The sequence below is a fragment of the Pinus tabuliformis genome, chromosome Q, assembly GCF_031772625.1.
Source record: "Pinus tabuliformis cultivar Carrire ecotype Pingquan chromosome Q, CPIR1, whole genome shotgun sequence".
NCBI classification, from domain to species: domain Eukaryota; kingdom Viridiplantae; phylum Streptophyta; class Pinopsida; order Pinales; family Pinaceae; genus Pinus; species Pinus tabuliformis.
Window position 1 is genome coordinate 1,187,862,912 of NC_142296.1, and position 12,006 is coordinate 1,187,874,917.

Here is a 12,006-nt window from a genome sequence, read left to right on the forward strand (position 1 = left end):
TAATTTCCTCTTTTTAATGAAATTACGATTTTTTCTTATGGGAAAAAAAACAATAGTGGGCTTCTATGGGGCACAATAATAACAATATGGGGACTACATGGGCACAATAATATAATAAGGGGGTTGTACTAATAACAATAAGGGGTTAAACTAACAGTATAGGGACCTAACATGCCCCTCTCCTTCAAAAAGTGTTGCCCTCAACGCTTTAGTAGTTCTGGATGCTTCCATATAAAACTCTCGTCCTCCCATGTGGAATCTTCAGCGGGTAAGTTCTTCCACTTGATGAGATACTCTGAAATTGATATATTTCTTAGCTATCGGTTTCTCGGTTTTGTGACTGCTTCACGTTCCAATATGATTTTTCCTTCCTTGTCATGTTCTCGGAATACTATTTGAACTGGGATCTTCTGCAACTTTTAAATAAGTTCCCACCCTGCTTCGTCATTATTCCATTCATCCCTTTCTTTATTTATCGAATTTGGTTGGATAATTATACCAACCTCTAGCATTTCAGCAATCATACATTCAATTTCACTCCTTTGGGCATATGGATATCTGTAAGGCCTGATATTTGGATGAATACTTTGTGGAATCAAATGAATAGAATGAACATGATCACAAATAGGTGGGAGGCCTTTGGGAGTCTCAAATACCTTGGAATAATTGTCCAAGACTTTTTGGAGATCTCGAGAAATAAATGATTTCAATGTGGGAACCTCTAGCGAACATAATTGTGCAATTACGCCTCATTTTTCTTTCTTTAGAAGCTTTGTCATTCTATTAGAGCTAATTATCTTTCCTTGTTTCCCTGTGATGCCCCTTAATTCAACTTCCTTTCCTTCCGAAGAAAATTTCATGAAAAGTTCTTGAAAATTAAAAGTTATTGTACCCAAGGATTGTAGCCATTGGATTCCTAGTACAACATCGACACCACCCATTGGAATGGAAAGCATTGGGCTATTCAATACATATTCTCCCATGGATAGCTTGATATTATGGCACTTTCCAGAGCAATTTGTGGTTCCTCCACTTGCAACCATCACTTGACACTCTTGTGCTAGATATAAGAAGCAATTCAATTCCTTGGCTATCTTACAATGAATAAAATTATGGGTACTGCCCGAATCAATCAACACTATTACCTTTTTCTTCTTGATATGTCCTTCTATCTTAATAGTTTGAGGAGTGGTAATTCCGGCCAATGCATTACAAGATATGGTCGGATTCATTTCTTCTTTATCTAGGGTTTGTTCCTGGTGTATATCCTCTTCTTTTGACATTTCTTGTTCCTTTTCTTCCTCCTCTTCACAATCTATGTAAATTAATTTCTTCTCAGCACACTTATGACCTTTAGTGTATTTTCTATCACAACTGTAACAAATCCCTTTTTCTTTTTTTTTCTTCCAATTGTTGTGGTGTCAACCTTGTAGGTTGTGGAAGGCTAGAGGAAACAACACTTCCATAGTTGTGAGTGGTATGTTTCCTTGCTGCCATAATTTTGCTTTCCATTTTTCTTGCCAAGATGAATGCCTTCTCCAATGAATCAGGTTCGCAAAGGTGAACCTCATGCTGGATGATATCCTTTAAAGTCCCTATGAACGCATCAATCCTATGCTCCTCTGGAATATCTTTTACCCTTATGTTCAATTTTTGGAAGTCCTGAATGTGCTACATCATTGAACCCTTTTGTTTGAGATTTATCAATTGGCTAAAAAAGTTGTTGTTTTTTGTATCCTCATAATGTGCTATCATTTCTTCTATAAAAATTGTCCAAGTGACAATCTGTTTACGAGAGCAAAGCCATCGATACCATACAAACTGACTTGGTTCCAAATATAAAGTTGCAATACGTACCTTTTGTGTGTTTTGCACATTATGGAGATGGAAAAATTGCTCCATCTGTAGTATCCATGTTCCGGGATCCTTGCCATCAAACTTCCTCATATCGATCTTTGGAACATGGTGGGTCTTCAATCCGACGTTAGAGTCTATGAAATCATGATTAACATTTATTTTGTTCTCATCATGGGTTTCCTTTACTATCTTTTCTCTGTTCATAAACATTTCTTGTAGCAACTTTGTCAAATTTGTCTTCAAATCGCCCATTTTACCTTCCATCTTAGCTTCCAAACCATCCATCTTAGCTTCCACGGCATTCATCTTAGCTTCCATGTCTTTCTTTAAACCCTCCATTTTATCTTCCATGCCTTCCTTTAAACCATCCATCTTAGCTTCGGTTACTTTTTGTGAAAGTGAATTTTGTTGCACTTGGTCTCATAATTTTGATATATCATGTTGCATTTCTTCCTCTTTTTTCATTTCTTGATATTGAATCTGTTGTATCTCTGTAATTGCAGCTCTCCAAGATCTGAAATTTCTTCATGCAGTATTCCTCTGAGTTCTCTTTCCAATGCCACCAGTCTGATCAAAGTTGGATTCTCCAAGAAAGCGTTATTCTCAATCTCCTAAGATGACTTGATTATATAATGTTTCAGTAGAGAGAACTTGTACGATGTGCCACGTGTCACTGTTTCAACCTTCGGATCTAAAAAATATACACAGAAAACTACAGTCTGTCCTCTTTCTGTAACTTCTTACTAAATTTCAATTTGATGCTCAGAGAGAAAGTTATGACGATTTTCCCAAGGTCACCTGTTTAGAATGTAATTCAAGAGTCTACAAAAACCCTAACTTCCTCAGATTATATCTCCGAAAATATAGCAAAAAAAGATCTGAAATTCGGACCTGAGCTTCACCAAGATTTCGGCTCAAATGGGTTTTAATTTCAGAGTCTGACCCTTCGTAGAAAAAATATTATAGCGAAAATTCCACAATGACCTGTTTGAGATGAAATTCTGGAGCTTGCAAAACCCTAACTTCCTCAGATCATATCTCTGAAAATATAGCGAGACAAGATCTGAAATTCAGACCCGAGGTTCAAAACAATTTCTTCTCAAATGGGTTCTTTTTTTATCTTCTAAAACTTCGTAGCGAAAAAGTTATAGTGAAAATTCCACGATGACCTGTTTGGAGCAACGAAACCCTAGAATCCAAAGCTCTGATACCAAATGTTATGAAATGAGCTCACAATAAGATAGAAAAGATAGATGAATGCCTTAGAAATAAGCCTCTTCGAGGGGGAAACCTCCTTTACATTACACAAATGAACAATTCTTGGATGATACAAATGACAAGACCTCCTTTCTATATATAGGAGTCTAAGGGGACATAATATAATCAGAGCCAACATAACAATAATAATGTAAGGGCACAATAATAAGAGTAGTGGGCTTCTATGGGGCACAATAATAATAATATGGGACTACATGGGAACAACAATATAATAAGGGGGTCGTACTAATAACAATAAGGGGTTAAACTAGCAGTATAGGGACCTAACAGGTGCACTCTCTTAGACTGGCATGAACATCACGTGAATATTTTGTACTCCCTTGAGCACTTGCATCAGCATTTTAAGGTCTTAGATCAAAGGATGGAGAGAATAGAACAACTTATCGGCATACCCCCATAAGACGGGGAAAACATATGAGGACCCATAAGAGCCCATCTAGGTCGTAGTCTTAGACTCAGATTATGTAATGTCTATGTTTTATGTTTCCTTTGCTAAGATGTTTTCATGCAAAGTGTCTTAGGCCAAACTTTCAATTTTGGTTTGTTTAATTTTGTATCTCCTAAAATTTAGTTACCTCTCTCCTCTTTACAAAGAGTAAATTTTTTGATCTGGTGAAATCTCCCTAACAAGAGACTACCTCATTGTTTTACATCATCTTGTAAATTCTAGTTTTTAAAGGCAATACAATTCACTATACAAAAAAAAAGAAAATAGGACAAAATTTAACATGAAAAAAAGAAATACAAAAATAAAAAGATTAAAAATATAGGTAAATTTACTTAGACTAGTGTTTTCTAATTATGACATTTCTTTTTGTCAAAGGATCTTAGCTCTAGTGGTTTCATAAATAATTTGTTTTCTCATCCCTCTATAGACATGTTGTAAGTGGCTCATGTGTGGCATTTATGAAATAGTTGTATCTGGTGTAATAGTGGCAGTCTATATTTCAAAGTTAATTCTCATTCAAAGTAAGTTTTATTTTATTATTAGTATTCTTTTAATGAAAATTTACTATAATTTTATATCTGCATTTTTTAAATCCAATTAGTATCTATTATACATATAAGTTGTACTTAGACATCTATGGTCCTAAAGTGGCAATGGGGCCATCAAGAACGTGTGCGCATTTTTAGGAGCATGCATGTATCCTTGAGCATCAAGGCTTGGCAAGCCCTGAACTTCCAACCAATATGCCAATTAGGGGCGCCAAGTTGGCATGGCTCAAAAGTGACACACATGTTCTTAGGAACACACTCTTATTCGTAGGAACGCACACGTGTTCCGAGTGCTACACATTTTTATGAGCCTGCGACCTAGTTTTTTTAACTATATTGGACCATGGGATGCGTTTTTAGTTTTTCTTGAGCCAAAGTTTTCATCCTTCGTCTAAATCAAGCACCATGTCAATGAATTAGATCTTATTTAGATACCAGGTAAGCATTCCAATGGAATTTATTTGATTCTTTTATTTTATTTTATTTTTAATTATTCATTATTTATTTTTTTTTATTTTTTTTAATTTAGTTTAACATTGAAGAAAAAATGTAAATGGCACCCTAAACATAAGCACCATATTGAATTTCAAGAGACTCGTTTACCATATAGCCTAGATAGAACCCAAACCCACCATCACCAAACCACAACTTAGAACAACCAAACCCCAACCAAGAACAAACCAATCCCAATGTTGAAATTGATGTATCCTTGGCTACATTGAGGGCACTCAAACATGATATCCAAAACATTAGAGATCCCTCATGATTGTCTCTCACAAGTTCACTAAATTCAATTGTACATCCATTTCTAATGTCCAAGGCCTGTTAACTAATATTTCCAATTACAAGGCTAATATGTATGAATATTGTCGAAATGGTCTAAATAAACACCAATTAGAACCCTAAACAATACCAAACAAGATTTGTTGTCATTGTTCATTGATCCAAGAAACAACCAACATTTACCAATCAATAAGAAACACATTTGTATGGACTGGTGCACTTATCAACCATTTCGAGACCATTAGATGGATAGGTGGTTCATATTTTTTGAAAAAACTCCTTGTAATAATAGGGAGGTACCTCTATATTTCTTGAGGAAATTATGGGCAAAGTTCAGACTAGGATTCCATGTCAACTACTTTGATATGGAAGAATTCTAGGGGGTGGATTGTGGGTCTGCATAAGATAAACAAAATGTTAAGCAAAACCCAACACTACATCCTAATCCACCTAGACAAAGGCCTAACCCCCTACCTATCACCCTCTCGTAATGGATAGCATTATTGAAACAAAGATAGCAATAGCCACCTTGATTCGCACCCTAGTGCAACATGGCACCTTAGTAGCATCATCATGCCAAGAGCCACCAGCAGGTAATGTTATGGAAGGGGTTGGACCATCAATGATCCAGGTTGTATAGGGAATGAGATGAGAGGTAGGAAAGGAAATGAAACACGCATAGAAAGAAATATAAAAGACAGCACAATAATATAGTGAAAACCCAACTTCTATTAATAAATAAAATAGTAGAATATTGTAGAACACAAACTAGCTAGAAATGTAATAGCATAATATTGTAGAACACTAACTAGCTAGAATGGTGGTAAGTATCTCTGGAGAGAGAGAAAGATAGAAAATGTTGAAAATAGTAGCGAGAAATTGGTTCCTTGATTGTTGTCTTAATTCAAGGAGTCAAATTCTAGTTTCTTCTTTGACATGCTCAATTTCCTAAAAATTAGGAGATTACCTAAAAATTAGGACGAACTATGATGCAGTTAACGAATGTGCTCAAGTGGAAGGACAAGTTACTTGTCTTCAAGTGTGAGTTGATTAAGGAAAAGGATGAGTGGTTGAGTTTCAAGTCTTATATTTGAGACAAGATGGGCCGCATGTGAGTTTTCACCTAGTTAACTTAATCAATCACAAAATCATTCCTTAATTAGAAATTTGCTAAACTTACCCATTCGAATCGTTTTGAAAGAGAAACGAAGGCACAATTTGTATCATGATTTGAGCTTGTGAGAGAAAGGTGCCAAGGGACCTTGTGTGAATTATTGGAGAGAAGGGAAATTTCCTAAGCAAGTGTACATAGAAATAGGAGGTTTCATATTTAATAGGAGGTGTATTTTCACAAGGAATCGAGGCTTCTAGTGCGCACAAACGTAGGAGGAGAGGATTGACATCCTTGTAGATTGTTTCAAGCATGATCTAAGGTTGAGAGGTCATTGTATTCTCTATTGAAGTAAGCCTATTTGTAAGAGATCTATTGCTTTAAAATTCTTCAATAAAATTCTTAAGAAAGGGTTTTCCTAGTTCGGTTCCCTAGAAAAAAATTTGGTGTTCTCTTGTGTGAATTGTGCATTTATTTATGTTCCATTCTGCTACAAATTTCGTAGAGAAATTTTGTGTTTATATGAAAAGAAAGTGTCTTTTAGATTGTTCATATTAGCATATCAAAATTTCGTGGAATTTCTACATGGTATTGGAGTAGTAAACAGGAATCGACCAACACACAACTTTCAACTTTTAAAGATGACACACGCAGGAGTAGGATCGAGAGAGCGAGACAGACTTGATGGTGCCTCAAATTTTGGTGTTTGGAAAGTCGAGATAATATTCTTGTTGGACGAGTTTGAGTTGAAGGGTTATGCAGAGAAAAGTGTTGTAGAACTTTCATATCCATATGAGTTAAGGCTTTTCCAAAGGCAGATGGCCAATACCAAGAGGATGATCCTACATGGACTTCGGGATCATGTAGTCCCTCATGTTATAGGTAAAGATACAACTAAGGAAATTTTGGATGCCTTAGTCAAGCTCTATCAAGACCCTTCCTATAATCAAAAGAAAATTCTCAAGGATAAGTTGAGAACAATTAAGATGCAGAAGGGTGAGAATGTAAATTCCTATCTCACCAGAATTCAAGGAGTTCTTGATAAGCTAGCAGTTATGGGAGAGAATTTTGTGGATGGAGAGCTAGTATGAGTTGCTATAAATATGTTTACTAAGGAGTGGGATAATTTTTTTCAAGGGATCACTGGACAAGATAATTTTTCAAATTGGGAATGCTTGTGGAGTAACTTCACTCAAGAGCAACTAAGGCTCAATCTAGTTGAGGCTTCCAGCAACAGTGAAAAGGGTTCCAAGGGTCTAAGGAAGAGGAGAATCTTGCTCTTGCAGGTAAATCCAAAGGAAAGAAAGGCAAAGGGAAGGGCGAGAATAATCAGAAGAATGACAAGAAGGAAAAATATCTAAGGTCAAGTGCTTCCATTCCATTGAGTTTGGTAACTTTGCTTCTAAGTGTCCTAATTGGAAGAAGAAGGGGTCAAATAAGGAGCATGTAGCTGCATCAACTGAGGTAGATGGGTTTGCCTCTCATTTTGTGAAGGATTTCTCATTAATAGCCTGCATGGCAAGCTCAGTAGGGAGAAGTGCGTGGTGTATTGATTTAGGAGCCTCTTTCCATATGACTGAGAACAGGGAGTATTTCAGCTAGTTGGATGAGATGGATTTGCAAGTGAATATTGAGCTTGGAGATAATGGAAAGTATGCTACCAAGGGAGTTGGTATTGTTAGCTTTGAGAGGGAGTCAGGTAATTCTCTTCATCTCAAAGATGTTCTCTATGTTCCAGGTTTGAAGAAGAACCCAGTTTCAGTAGTTATCCTTGAGGATAAAGGATATGATGTCATCTTCAACATAGGTAAGGCTTACCCCAAGCATCTAGCTTCAGGGACAGTGAAGTAGATAGGTGTGAGGGTGAAGAATCTCTACAGGTTGCAAGGAGAGACAAACGCAGCCTTCAGAAGCAAGGCGGGATGTGAAAATGTTGGTGAACTTTGGCACAGGTGCATGGGACACTTGCATCATGGGGCATTGAAGATTCTTCAGGAGATTGCCATGGGATTACCAATAGGTGGACTTGACAAGAATGGAGTGTGCAAGGGGTGCACGCTTGGCAAGTATGCCAAGTCTTCTTTCCATGATCAGGACAATAGAACATGAAGCTGAGGTTACGCAGGGTTGTGAGGAGCATGTAGATACACCCAGAGTGACACAGGAGCCACCCTTGTGGGAGTTTCCTTTCGTAACCCCAATTGACACATTATTGGAGATAGTTGAGCACACACCCATAGGACCATCCATTGATGAGGTGCCAGTAGGCACTTTGTTACCCAGAGTTGTGACAGAGTTCCCATACGACCACTACCAAAAACAGCATGGAGATCACCTTGAGGAGCGTGATCCAGATGAGGAGTTTATGCTTGAGGAGATACCTGTGGTGGGGCAGCTTGGGACTCATGTTGAGCTATGATGGAGGAGGATGGGCAGTCGTCTTTTGGGCTTGTCATCGGCAAGGAGCAGATAGATGTGCAGGTAGCTAGAAGAGTTGCAGTTTTTATAGTCAGTAGCTCTCTTTAGGCTTACATAGAGGGGGCCTGCAATATTGTTAAGTTACCTCTGCATGTTGGAGGGAGAGTGGTTTAATTACCTAGAAATATCGAATATGTTGATCGAGCCAGTGAGACGAGGCAACATGAGTTACGCAGGGGGAAATTTTGCATGATGGGGGACCAATTCCGTGTACAAAAGTTTGCGCTCCCGATCCTTCCCTTGGGGTTGGATGGCGAGAGGTGTTGAGTTGGTACCTGGTGGGGCTGGCTAGGTTTTTGGATACATCCATGGTTGAGAGCATAGTTTAGCAGGGTTCAGGGCTTCCCAAAGGGGCTCGAGGGCTAGATCATCGTTGGGACCTAGGTGGGACTCCCCACCACTCCATGGATTGGGTCAGTCATGGTATTAGCCAGATGGTGGATCATGTCATTATACTCACCCCTATTTTCACATTCCCACCAGAGTTCTGGACAACACCAGTGATAGGTCGAGCTGACGGAGGAGCAGGAAGACTCTGTTAGTTGTCTTGGTATCTTGGTTGTGTGCGGGGGCATTGGATGATTAAAGTACCTTAGCAGGAGGTTGTCAAAGGAAATGGCATCAGTAGGCCATCATATAGTTCCTTGCATGGAGAGGAGGATTTCCCATGGATATATGGGGCACAGGGGTCACCGAGGAGCAGCACCCTAGGGACACCCCCACAGGTACATAGGGATATTCTCCTATCATATATCTCAGAGAGGATCGAGAGGGGAAGTCCACTCATCTGAGGTTATGGAGATAGGAGAGTGGATACGGTCATGCTGATAGGATGCAGACTTATACTAACTGACTCAGTTTTCGACCATGGCATCTAGGGATGTATAGGGGCATGCAGCGGTGTGCAACAATATTTTGAGGTGCACGGAGGTGCAAAATGGTGCGTAGTGATGTGCAGGGTCGCACCGGGGTGTAGGAGAGGTTCACATCACAGTGCACATCCTCATAGTATGACAGACACATCGATATAGAGGGATTCCAGTTGATCTGGGGTGATGCCACAACATGTATTAGGGTCCAAAGGTGCACAAAGATGTGTAATGGGGTGTAGTTGTATGCCATGGGGCATGAGGATACATGGTTATATGTCGTGGTGTGAGGGGTTGCACTGTGGACTAGGGGAGTGTTGCTGGCAGGGAGACTACTTGAAGAGAATGATAGGCATGCCATTAAGGGGGGCTACTTGACAAGAATGATAGGCATGCCATTAAGGGGGACATACCCAGGGCTTGAGAGTAGTTCAGTCATGAGGCTGGTCAGGAGTGTCCACACAGGTTCTTAACCATACCCGTCGGATCCCGGAAATCTCTCACTCATTGGCATCGCAGGCAGTTGAGGGGAGCCTTGTTGTGTTCTATTGAGACCTACATTGTGGATAGCAGGACTTGGGAGATTGTCCTGGGATTGCCCTATGAGATTTAATGCATCGGGGGCATGATAGAGATTCCCCGGTGGAGGAGAAAGGTTGTTACACAAGTGGGAATCCATGGGCTGGGGGATGAGGTGATCTTTTAAAGGGGTCGTATACCCTTCATCTCTGAGCTCACACTTGGGGAGTTGATCATGGGGGATACATGTGCCTCTACTTCAGCAGGGCTTGTCGGGATCTTGCATGAGCAGAGGATACCATGTACGGTTGAGGTAGTCTTCTATTGGATACCAGAGCTTCATACATTGTATTGGCATATTATCGAGAGAGCGGATGATAGACTTGGTCATGATGGTTGGCAGGGGCAAGATAGATCCACATACATGAGTCAATTGCTAGTAACGGATACCCATCTACTGGCTACATTCAGGGGGTATCTATTTGGCACATGCGGCTTCCAGCGATCATCAATACTACGTAGTGGAAGGCACATGGAAGTTTAGCATGCATCAGATTAGTTCATGATATATGGATCCAATATATTGATTGCATTCAGGAATTAGGGATGAGGCACAAATGGATTCCAACAGTTGTCAGAGCTACGCCACGGTAAGTCTGGCTATGGAATCTAGGGATTCAGTTGGCTAGCAGGCCACTCCATTTCTTGAGGAGTAGTACCATAGTAGGGGGTGATCTAACTCATGTTAGGGTTGACACATGGGGGGTCATTGAGGACTCCTTTGTTTAGCGAGGCAGTTTTTTCCAGTTGTTGCTCAGGATCAGGATTAGTGGTGGACGGGAAGATAATGGCGTCATTGGGATGCCTAGGTAGGAAGAGCTTGGCTTTCACTGATATTTCACCATCAGGTTTCAAGAGAGAAGGATACAACATACAAATGATGGGTAGTTTTTCATAGCCAGAGTGACGCAATGACAGCATGATGGCACCCATTTGAGACTAGCATGGGACCCAGGTATCACAGTACTAGACAGCTTAGCGACCTTTAGGGACGAGTTGGCTACCACAAGGGGAGATCATTGAAATCTTCTAATGGGATTGTGTGACTCACTGATGACATGGGGGATTTCATCAGCATGGAAGATTGGTTAGCAAGAGCATAATAGGGGAATCCCATGCAGGAGAGACTTTATCTCCACGGGGATAGAGTTGCATCTTTAGGATTTTATTCTTGGAGGGCAAGATGCGGACTTTGTGGTAAGGAAGCTTCATGGAGAGTTGGACAAAGTCTTACATTATCATGATTCTCTACTTATGGATAGTATGCAAGAAGCTTCTGGTACCTATACTTGGTTGGACAGTGAGTGGAGAAAAGGGTGCTTCACATTGATCAGGGTGACTTGGGATCCTAGCATTGAGGGATTCCTTCATGACAGAGTAGTGCAGGTGTCGGGGATGACTCAAGGGCACATTTGGGACCCCGATATTGTTTGCAGTGACTGTTTGGGTCAGCTTATCAAGAGATTGCTTGTTCAGGCATTGCTTGAGGACAAGCAATTTTTGGTGGGGAGGATTGTAATATCCCAAATTAATTAATTTTGTTAAGAAGAATTTATATTTCTGCAATTTTGGCAATTGGGAGATATTTTAGCATTGGAACTTAGGAAAATTGGTCTAAAGAGACACCACTTGATTTTTTTCAAAGAGAAGACCTCAAACATAAGGAAAAAAAGGAAAAATTAAAGTGTTGGTGGATGGTGGGGGGCACCCAAAAGGGGGAAATTCACACCCTTGGGCAACTCACACTTGTGGAGGTGGAGGAATTTGAATTTGTTGGAGCCCATAAGGGAAAAGGGACCATCAAGCATAAATAGAAGAAAAGGACCACATTTTGGGGGATTTTTGACAACTTGACAGTAGAACCAAGAGCCCTTGGGTTGTTGAGCCAAGACAACTAAGTGTTATTCAGCACAAGGGGATTCCAAGCAAAGATCTCCACTCTACCTTCAGTGGACTTCGAGTGCCACTCTAGGGGAGACATCTTCACACTTCATAGTTGTTCTGGGAGGAGTTTGTAGGCATAACCAGTGATCACATGGAGTAGTTGGGACGCAG